This window comes from Gavialis gangeticus, unplaced genomic scaffold (assembly GCF_001723915.1).
Source record: "Gavialis gangeticus isolate Ggan-Ray unplaced genomic scaffold, GavGan_comp1, whole genome shotgun sequence".
NCBI lineage: Eukaryota > Metazoa > Chordata > Crocodylia > Gavialidae > Gavialis > Gavialis gangeticus.
This window is the reverse complement of record NW_017729031.1, coordinates 85,159,893-85,171,211: the sequence shown is the minus strand read 5'-3', so window position 1 is coordinate 85,171,211 and position 11,319 is coordinate 85,159,893.

Genomic DNA, 11,319 nt, shown 5'->3' with positions numbered 1-11,319 from the left:
CCAGCCTCCTCCTGCAGGAGCTGGGGAAGGGGGACAGTTCTTTTTTTTTCCAAATGAAGTCACACTTGTTCTGTCATTAATAGAAAAGAAACATCATATTAATAATAATAGTAATAAACCCCTGCATGCACCAGCCGCAGAGCTCGTCTTCACCTGCATTGAACCAGGTTTATTGCCAGCTGCCTCTTTAGTAGTTAACAGGTGCGAAAGGAGGGTCCACGCTTGCCCTTCGGGAGATCAGCCCCTGGCTGGGTGGCCAGGCTGGTTCTGCCCAGATGTCAGCGACCTCCAGGTAACTGACCGCCGACCTAGGGAACAGCATGGTGAATCTGAGCCTTGTTTTCTCTGCACCGTGTTTGCACCCTGCTTCACTTTCCACATGAGGTGCCATTCCAAAAATCAGACTCAGGTGGCTTCATTTCCTCTCGTTTTGCCAGAGGTTCAGGGCCAGGTCCTCTTCCACCCATTCTCTTCCACCCATTCATGGGCAATCCCTCCATGTGAGGATGAGCGCTGCAGTGGCTTGTTGACGGGTCTTGAGGAGGCTTAGGAGTCCAACCCCTGAGCCACAGATCTGTCCACAGAAGCTGCAGGTCTTTCCACAGGGGAGAGTAGACTGGGATCTCTCTCCTTTTCCTTCCTCTGCTTTCCTTCCTCTGCTTTGAGGGCAAGACACTGCCACTTGGCTGAAGCTATGGCATCACTGGAATCAGCAGACAGCCAGCTCCTCCCAACTCTTGGTATCGGCATCTGTTTTCTACAGGTGTGCCTTCAGCTTGTCCTTTTAGCATTGCCTCGTGAATGGCCAGCATAAGATAAACTGATGTTAACAGAGGGAGCTCAGCAACAGAGATTCACAGAAGTTTTGGGCTGGAAGGGACCTCAAAGAAATCGCTAGCCCCAGCACCCCTGCTGAGATCAGAGAAGGTGCAGCAGTTGGAGAAAGAGCAGTTGAAAAGGAGAATGAATGAGGGCAACAGGATAAATGGAGAGGTGGGGGAAACTGAGATATGGCCTGGGCCATCAGCATGGAACGTGAAGTTGCCAAGCGTGGTGGTAGGAGACTGTAGGCTGCTACGGGCAGATCACAGTAGGGCAGGGGCGGGCAAAATGCGGCCCATGGGCGAGATGCAGCCTGCCAGGTCATTCTATCTGGCCTGCAGGGCCCCAAAAAAATTTATCTGCCCCGGCTGCCTGTTATGCAGTCCTCAATAGCTTGCCAAAATTCAGTAACCAGCCCTCTGCCCAAAATAAATGCTTGCCCCTGCAGTAGGGTATGTTTGGTTACACTAGTTGGGCTGACCAGTTTTACTTTTGCTGCTGGCTTTGGCCAAGGACCCACTGTTCAGGGCCCTTGCCTCTGCTGCAGCAGGGCTAGCAGATAATACTCAGAGGCCACCCAGGCTGGGTAGCAATGCAAAACAAACAAAAGAAGTTAAACAAATAAGTTAGCACTTAGCTGTCTTCCAGTGGTTCTTCCAGGCTTCACCTCCTGGTTGCCTCTTATCTTTCAGAGGCTCTGCAGAGCCTGCAGGCTTGTGCAACAATGTACATGATCAAACAAACAGAGAAGAGCCCTGCTCCAGGCTCCCCCAGTGGCTGCTTAACCGTGGTGACTCCAGGCAGCTTGCACCCCAGCCAGGTGCAGCCCCTTGAGGCTGCTTTCAGTGTCTTTTATCTTCCCCACTCTGGGCTCATTTGGCTAACCCTCTCTCACTCCCCACGCCTGCCAGCTCCCTTGCTGAGGAACTCACTATGTCCCAGGACCTGGTTCCCCAGCCTCCAGTGAGTTCTCCCAGGGCTGGGGTGAATGCGCAGAGGTGCTTCTGGGGTGTGAGGCTGTTCAGCCTCCCCCAAACCCCCAGTAATAGGGCGGGGCCCTGATACAGAGACTAACATGAGGAAGAGGATGCCATGTAGCAAAAACTGGCTTCCCATGTTATGTTTGCAGCCTGAATCTATTAAATAAGTCCTTTTGTTTGTACTTGCACATTGTACTTAAATCCAGTACCTCTTTATTTTTTTATATGTTCACTTTTAACATCTCAAACTGGTCTGTTGCAGAAAATCATCTTGTACATTTTTTGAGACCTGACTAAGAACTCTTCCTATATCATTGTCACAGACTTGTCCTCCAGCTACTTGTTCACACGTTTGTTGCTTTTATGTTTTCTTGCAATATGTGCCAGAGAGAGACTTGCAAAATGGTTGCTCTTATTGCATGCATGATACTGCATCCCATTGCATCATGGGACAGTTTTATCCAGGTTTTATTACAAGTAATTCCATCTCAGACTGATTTATTTACTCTTCTGCTCCACAGGACAATGTCACTATGCAGGTTTTTATCATGATGTTTGGTTTGTCTCTCAAAGTAGGTAGTGTTTTATATAAAAAAAAAATATTACATCACTTTGACAAGTGATGTCCTTGTGTTGACCACCATATTCTTGGATATTCTGAATATTTTTTGTACAATCATAGAAAACAGGGAAGAAAACTTAGAAGGTTATCTAGTCCATCTCTGTGCCCCAAGGCAGAATAACTTCTACCTAAACCATCCTGATAGATGTTCATCTAACTTGTTCATAAAAATTCTCCAGTGATGATACCAGAACTTCCCTATGTAATCTATCCAACTGTTAAATATCCTTATAGATCAAAAGATGTACTTTGCATCTCCCTTGCTGCCATTTAATATTAAACATATTTGAAGACTTTTACCATGTCTCTGCTTAGTTTTATCTTTTTGAGACTAAACAAATTCAATTTTCTTTGTCTTTACTCACAGACTATGCTTTTTCTACACTTCTAATAATTTTTGTTGCTCACCTGGACTTTCCCAAATAGATTTACATCTTTCCTGAAATGCAGTGTCCAAAACTGGACAAAGGGCTTCAGCTGAGGCAGCTCACCAGAATAGAAAGATTGATTTGCAAGTTTTACACATATCCAAGATGGTGAGTGAGGTTTTGATTTTGGTGGTGGTTTTGTTCATTTGTTTGTGGCAATTGTGTGATATTCCTGGCGCTTTCAGTTTGCAATCCACTCTAACACTCATCTTTTCCTACAAGCTTCTGCCTAGCCCAGTGGGGACCAACCATTTTGAAAGGAATGTCACAAATTAAGCTCCATGTCCTCACAAGTTCCATTCTGATCCCCTTCCCTTGCCTGATCTGATTTCCACCTAATTACAGTACTTTGCACTTACCTTTATTTAATTCGTCTTCTCTATTTTGTCAAGATCATTTTGAATTCCAATCCTGCCCCCCCACCACCAAAGTTCTTGCAAACACCTCTCCTGCACATGGTTTGATATTACCTACAAATTTAATGTACATATAGTCTCTTCCATCCATCAAGATGGTAATAAAAATAATAATAATGGATACAGAACAGACCCATACTGAACACTGTTGGTACAACCTTCCAGTTTGAGAGCAAGCCATTGATACAGTGTGCTTCATTTAAGAGCAGAGACTTGGGACTGAAAAAGGCTGCCATCAGTTTTGCTATGTATACTGCTATCAGTGCTGTGATACTGAACCAGCTCCATTCATTTTCTAATAGCAGTCTCAAAATTGGCTATTGCAAGCCTTGACAATGAGTGGAGCTTGCCAGTTTCAGAGGTGTTCTTAGCTCAGCCCTGACTGCTTTATGTACCTAATGAGCACTGCTTACAGGCTCTCAGTGCTGTAGTAGTAGCAGCAGTCCAGAAACTGTCTAGTAAAGCTATGAGAAACGGCATCGTTCCACTTCGACTTCCGTTTTGACATTTTGATGGAACAGTGTTTCATTTAGAGTTTCATTTAATTTTGAAACGACTGTTCTGTTTCATTTAATCAAAACTCTTCGGCTGTTTCGATGCTGTTTCGAAGTTTCGCCCATAGCCAGTGCCAGGAAGATAGATGCTGCCACTGGCTCCAGGGAGCAGTCCAGCACCGCCCCTGCAGCCCTCCAGGGGGTGCAGGTAAGACCCTGATGTGCCTGCTGGATGACAGGAGCCTGGTGGTGCTGGCTGGGGCCAGCGGCAGGCAGGCCTGGGGCAAATCAGCTCATGTGGGAACCCCGCATGAGCTGATTTGCCCTGGGCTCCGCACCCTCCTCGGGTTGGCTCTGGCACAGGGCCCAAGGAAAATCAGTTCATGCCAGGACCCAGCCCCACTCTGATCCCAAGGCAGCAGCGGGTCCCCACACAAGCTGATTTTCCCCAGGCCCCACACCATAGCTGATCAGAGGAGAGTGCAGGGCCCAGGACAAATCAGCCCATGTGGGGACCCACCGTCTCAGGATCACGGGGCTGAGCCACATGGGGCTGTGGAGCACAGCCCCGGCTCTCCCCTGCCTCCCACCACCAGGCTGCTTCAAAATTCAAAACGTTCCAAAACTTTCAAAATGTTTTGACTGGTCTCATTTCATTTTAAGGCTGTTTTGAAACCCTTCGTTTCGGTTTCGCTGTTTCAAGCTCAAAAAAGCGAGCATTAAGCAAAACAAGCATTAAGTGACCAAAAGTATTTGATGATCCAAGATGGTGAACACAAGCATTTTAACGAAACTCACTGAGCACTAAGTGAAATCAGGTATCAATTTTAAATGACCGTTATAGTAAAATAGCACTAAGCAAAACTGTGTTAAGCAGGGGTTGCCTGTGCAAAGTAACCAGTGGAGCTGAAAGATAAATTGCTTAAATGCATAGCATTTGCTTAACCAATATTCAGAAAACATTACTCTCATGTAAGCAACAGGCAACAAATTGGGATTGCTGTTGTGCTATACAGTGAAGTGAATTATGCATAAATCCAGTACATTGCAACTATCATCTGATCGTGGTTTTCCATGCAGTTTTGCACTTACCTTACAGTAGTTTCAACTAGACAATGTTCCCCTCACTTTCGAGAAACCGGATGAAAATGTGCCATTTAGCTGGCTTCAGTGAAGCTTCTATCACAACTTTTTCTTCTCCCCCAATCCAAAAGGCCTGTTACCCAATCTTGAAAGGAAGTTAAGTTGATTCAGCATAATTTGTTCTTGGCAAATTCACACTGGCTTTTACTCATTACCTGCTAAGCACTGTACATACTGTTTCATAATCTGCCCCACTGTCTTTCTGGCGAGTTGAAGTTTGGCTGATTGATTAATAATTCCCATCGTCCTCTCCATGTCTCTGTTGGCCCACCCCTCTGCAACCTCTTTCTTTTTTAAAACAATATAAAAAGGACAAATGGTTTTGGAGATCCTTTGTGAGTTGAAAAATGATAGTGGATCTGAGACTTACTTCAGTCAACTGATTTGAAAAACATCTAACTTTTCTAAGTACTCTGTAAACTATCCTAGCTTGAGTTCTTACTCCCCTTGTCAAATTTCTTTAGTCCTCTGGGCACAGGTAACCTTTAACACCTTTTTGTTTTGGTTTTCATGACAAACACTTTGACATTCTTGTCATCATCTATAATCAGCTTTCCCTCCCCATTTAGCACCAAAATAACTCTTTCTTTTAACTTGGTCTGACTAGTAGCGGCTGCAGCTACATGAGACATAGACTGTGCAGTAACTTGTTACTACTGTGCAGTAGCAACTCACGGCACAAACCATAACACAACACTACTGCACAATAATAACAAGCTAGTGCACCATCAGCATCACCAAGAAGTCATTTGGGAATGCTACTGTGCAGTAATGCCACTTACTGCATAGCCATTAGAACTTGTGTATACAAGTACTAAATGACTGAGCAATAACAACTGCACAGTCAGTGTCTTGTGTAGATGTGGCCAGTAAGCACTTAATGCATTAGTGTACCAGCACCTTCCTGCTCCTACAGGCCTGAACAGCTACACCTTCCAGCCCTGGCCCTGTCTTATGGAGCAGTGAGAAGGGTTTTTTACCCTCTCCAGCTTCTGTGACGTGCCCCCTGCTTCTTGGGACTGTGGAAGTGCAATTCCTCCCTCCTTGTCTCCAGAGTGCGCCTCTCTTTTCAAAAGTTCTCCTCAAAACTGAGGGGTGCAAGAGCTTTAGTATTCTCCATGTTCATGAGATTCTGTTTACTTAAGATACAATAAGGGGGCACATAAGGGGAGAAACAGAGAGCACATTTACATCACTCCATTACAAAGCCAGGCAGTGTTATACTGAGACATGCTGCACATGCTACTTCCCAACCCAAAAGCAGTACAATGTCACCCTGAGGTGGGTATACTTGTACTACAAGCTGTCTTGGCATTTTACAGGAAGATAACTGTTCTACTTCCAGTTCAGGAGAAAGTATTCATGGAGAAGATTCGAGAGATTTCAGCCTAGTGCTCCCTGCCTGTAACTTGAGAGACAACTGAGCAGCATGCTAAAGACCTCCCTTAATAACATTATCATGTGGACCGGAAGAGTAAACAAAATAGACTAGAGACAGAATTACTTGTAATATAACCTGCTTGAAGCAGTCACAGTCTGATTTTACATCCTTTACCTCTGTAAAGATTAGACAACATGGATCCATTTTGATAGCAGCTTATCAGCCTTTTTAAACAGATACATTTTGTAAGATCACTTTAACAAACAAGACATGCTTTGATCCCATTGTGATCCTTCACAACTACAGTGTAATTAATCTGACCAACTGCTACTGTTTTCAACTTTACGCCCTGGTTTAGGGTTAGAAAAAGTCATATTTTTGTCACCAGGCCCGAGTCAGTATTGACTGACCCCAGTGGTTACTGTAATAGAATTATTTTACAGTAATGTCTCCAGCCTCTTATCATGTCTTTCTATAGATAGGCCTACAAAGATGGATACAAGTAGAATATGTTTCCTACACCCAAGCAAAAAGCTGCCTGGAAATACCATAAACCTCTCCTTAGCCCTTCCTTCCCTGTAAGGCATTCTGTCCTACCATACACCCTTCAAACTCTCATGTTGTAACTCTCCATCAGGCAACAGAGTGAACCTCCCTTCTAGAAACATGTTGCTTCTCTGATATCCTTACCTCCCCTCCCATGCTGGGAGTGCCCCAGGCTATGGGCAGAATAAGCAAAGAGTAGGTATCCTTGAAGCAGTCCTTTAAGAAGTGGAGGGAGTTTTCTCCACATAGCAGCATCCCTCTTAGAAGTTGATACTTCTCCTGTTTCCTCCATGTCTTGACTTCCTACTTTCTCCCTTGCCTGGGAAATCAAGGTATGGGAAGCCATGACCATATAGGCCTGTTTTTGGTGTCCAAACTGGCCTGTACCTCCCATCACAGACTGATTTTCAAGTTGAGCTGTGTGTCTGTAAGAATACTTACTCAGCTGTCACTCCACAGTAAAAACCAGAGGGAAAAAAATAATTGTATTTTCACTAGTTTTGCCTTTTGCACCCATTACTTCATTTAGGAAAAAGAGAACTTGCTTCTCTCATTTTGCATTATTTTAAAGATGAATTACTTAAATATGGTCTTTTATCATAAAAGTTGGGACCAAATTCATCCTTGCCTTAACTCCCCTGACCTTGTTGGATAAATCTGGTCTGCAGAGTCCATTGGGAACTAATTATTTTTGGATGAACAGAAGTGAACATTAGAAAATTTGCTATGGAATTTAATAACAAGCTTCAAAGGAAATCATTTGCCAAAATGTGGTCTGATAAATAATAATAATAAAAAAGTAGTAGTCCATAATAGAGGTTTGGTATACTGAGAAGAATTTTATGAAAGGGTCAAAAGGCTCATAGACTCCTACTGAACTCAACATTGTTAAACAGCTAGCAACAGCCTTTGAAAGATTTATATCAAAATGCTGCATAAGCATAGAGGACTTGAATAGATTTTGAAATTAGCTGAGGAATTCTTACATTTTTCTAGAAGAAATAATTTTAAATTGTAGGTCCTTACTGGAACTACATGCCATTACTGCACTAAAAGCCGATACGGAGTGGAACACGCAACACTACGTATGTTTCTAGGCAAGAAGAAATTAAAGCAGGCTTGGGAAGTGGTTAGGCTAGCTCAGCTGTCTAAACAGTGGCTGTACTACCTAATATTCTCTCTCTCTGAAGTGTCTGTTATTTCTGTCTCTTGAATGTGGTTTTCGTGTGTGCTGTTACACTACCCTTGGTCAGGCATTCCAACATGTCTGCTTTGTGGAAAAGTTCTACCTTGCATATATTTCCTTTTTTTTTTGCCTTCTGTATTATCATCATCTCAAGTCCTTGCATCTTGGAGTTGTTATGGCTCATCCATACCTACCCTCAGCAACTCCAGAAGGATTTGTGTCATTCCCTGACTTAAAATTTAACTCAACTTGCTATTTCTCCAGTCCCAGTTTCTCCAGACTTTCTCTAGCAGCAAACTTCTTTAGCCCCCTTAAGGCAGACAAGTGTGGCAAACATCACTAACTAGCAGTGTAGTAAGCTCACACTCATAAATATCAAAGGCATGCATATTTGTTCAAATTATATTGGCATTTTCTTAAACACAGAAATAAGTGGCCCTAATTGCTGCCAAAGTTGTTCCCAAGGCATTATTCATTCTATAGGCAGTTTTAGCAAAAAACATATTTAAAACTTGAATTGCTAGGATCAACAATACAAAATATAGTACAAAATGAAATGGTGAGTACAATAAGTGGATCAAGGATAAATCTGGTAATGCAGTCTCATATTAAAACTGATATTGATAAGTAGTTCCTTCATTAAAAAGAGTTAATAGCGCAAAGTTAATTCTATTTTTAAATTATTGACATAAAATTAGGAAACTAGTTTTCACACATTTTAATGGGGTTATGATGAAAACTGTTTATAGGAACACACAAGGCCAGATTTCCAAAAGGTATTTAGATGCCTAAATGCAGATACGGAAATTAGGAACCTCTAACCTGACTAGGTGCCCAACTACAGATGATTTCACTAACCTGCTAAGGTGATTTTGTAAACCCACTTGGCACCTATTTGTAGACACCTAAATACCTTTAAAAATCAGATCCCTTGTTTCAAATAAAGTCAGTTTTCAGCAAGAGGCACAAAAGTACCCATGATAATGAAACATACCATGCTTAATTCTGCCAGCTCTGCCTGGACCTCCTAATTCACTTCAATACTTGTAGAATTGGGCTCTCAATTTTTTAAAATCATTTCAGAATTTGGAGCTGTGGATGGATGCTTCTTACTATGCAGCCTTTCCAGTTGCTAATGTGAGAAAAATGGGTGTCGTGTATACAGGCACCATCCAAATGGAAGCAGCAATGCTAATCAGTGTTTGCAACATGTTTCTTTCATGCTTGGTTATGCAAATTATTGTTTAGATGTCAAGAACTCTTGCATAACATGGAGTCTGAAGAAGGTTTAATTATTTAAAAAATGTACTTCTGTATGGTTAATCTCCAAAACATAAAGCTTAGGATGAAAGAGTTTGCTTAAGGCAGCACTGGTACCAAATAGTCCAACACTGATTTACCATGTGCTCTCCTTTTGTAGTACATGCATATACTGAAATACAGTTGGCTCATAGATTATTGGTCTATGTCCCTGAAGTACACTGAAATTGTAGCTTATTTTATGCTGCATGTTTCTTGCTCTTTTCCGGGCTCTAAAAATATATTCTTGAACCAAGATATTCTTCTTCCTCTTCTGTCCTTGAAGACACTTCATCACCCCTGGTAATTTCCTCTTCTGTCAAGGCTGACCACATTCATTGACAGGTCAACCAGAAATATTTTTTCCCTTGCTTTCTAGATGTTTTAGGTTACTGAACAACACACACACACACACACACACGCACACACACACACTTTAATAAGCCATTGGTTCAGGCTCAGCTAAATTTTCCCTTGAGGAAGCAGTGTTGCATATTACATATTGCAGTTTTGTTGCTTTAAAAAGGTTTCCAAAAACTCTAGCTCAGCAGAATGCTTAAGCACATATTTAATTTTCAGTGTGAAAGTAGAATAATTGTGTGTAGTCTGAGTGCTCTTCTGCTTATTGTTTAGCACAAATATCTTATCCAAAGCCTACTGAACTCCATGGGAGCTCTTTCATTGATTTCCATGAATTTTGGAAAAGACTGAAAGTGCTTTCCTGAAAAGGAATGGACTTACCTACAGTTAACAACTTGCTGGACTGCCTTGTGAATTACCCTGAAATTACATTTAGCTATAAAAGCAGAGGCTCCATGACAGAGAAAGAGGCTTTGTCTTTGCCTCTCACAGTTTCCCTTCTGTAATTTTTCTACTGTGTTATTCATTGCAGTCTTAGAAGACACATCATAACTTTTGATATTTGTGACTTTCTGTGTGAGTCTCACTATACTTTAGCATTAGTTCAGCAAGCCTGGTATGGTGGACATGGGGAAGACTGAGGTGGGAATCATTATGTGTAATTTTTCTTGAGATGTGCAGGACATCTCTTGAGAGAGAGAATCTTTGTGTGTGCCATGCACCTTGGGTTTGTTTATTGCAGTCCCATACAGAGTTGTTACAAGCAAGAAGAGGGGCTCAGCAATAGGTCCATTAAGTCAACCTGCTTTCACTGCTGCTGGAACAAAGTTTATTTAAAAAGCCCCAAATTCCTCCATAACAAATGAGAGCCAATAGACTGCAACACAGGAGTCCAATTCCTTGTAGCTGATGGCAATAAATTACACATTTAGTGAATGTTTTTCATCTGAAATTTTTCAGGCTCTCTTTATTCTCTGCATTGCAGCTGGATTGATGAGTTTGTCCCCCTTGCTAGGAGGTACCAGTGGCTTCAATCCATATCTTAACAGGCTTGTCTCTGAAGTACTGATAGCTCTTCAGCATGAAACTCTGTTAATTTAGGGAAACCTTCACAGGGCTTGGTGCCACCTAGTTTTTTAGTTTACTATAAACATAAGGACTGGAATAAAAATGTTTGTCTCCAAACAAATCTTTTCCAAGCAGTGGTACACATGTTGAAGCAGACTCACTCTTCCCAAGCCTTAAATGTAGCTACTTGGGTGACTGGAGAAGCTGAGAGCTCTGCAAAGCAACACTGCCTGCCTTCTGGAGCTGTGTGGTATGATTCTCTACTGCCTTGCACATTGTGTGCTTATTATGCAAGGGGGATATAACATCTCCCTGCATCTGTCTCTGCACCCCTGCAGCACAGGAAGAATGATCTAGTAGTTGGTGCTAGCTTAAGAGACCTACTTTCCAGTCCTGGCTCTGTTGTGGATATTGTGTGGCCTTAGACAAATCTCTTCACTCCCCTGTGCCTCTGTTTCCATTATGATTCTTTACCTGTTTTGTCCAACTAGGGCACATCCACACATGCAAACACGTGTGCTTGCAGCAGCTCAAATAGGAGCAATGCAAATTTGAGCTGGGGGGGGGGGGGGGG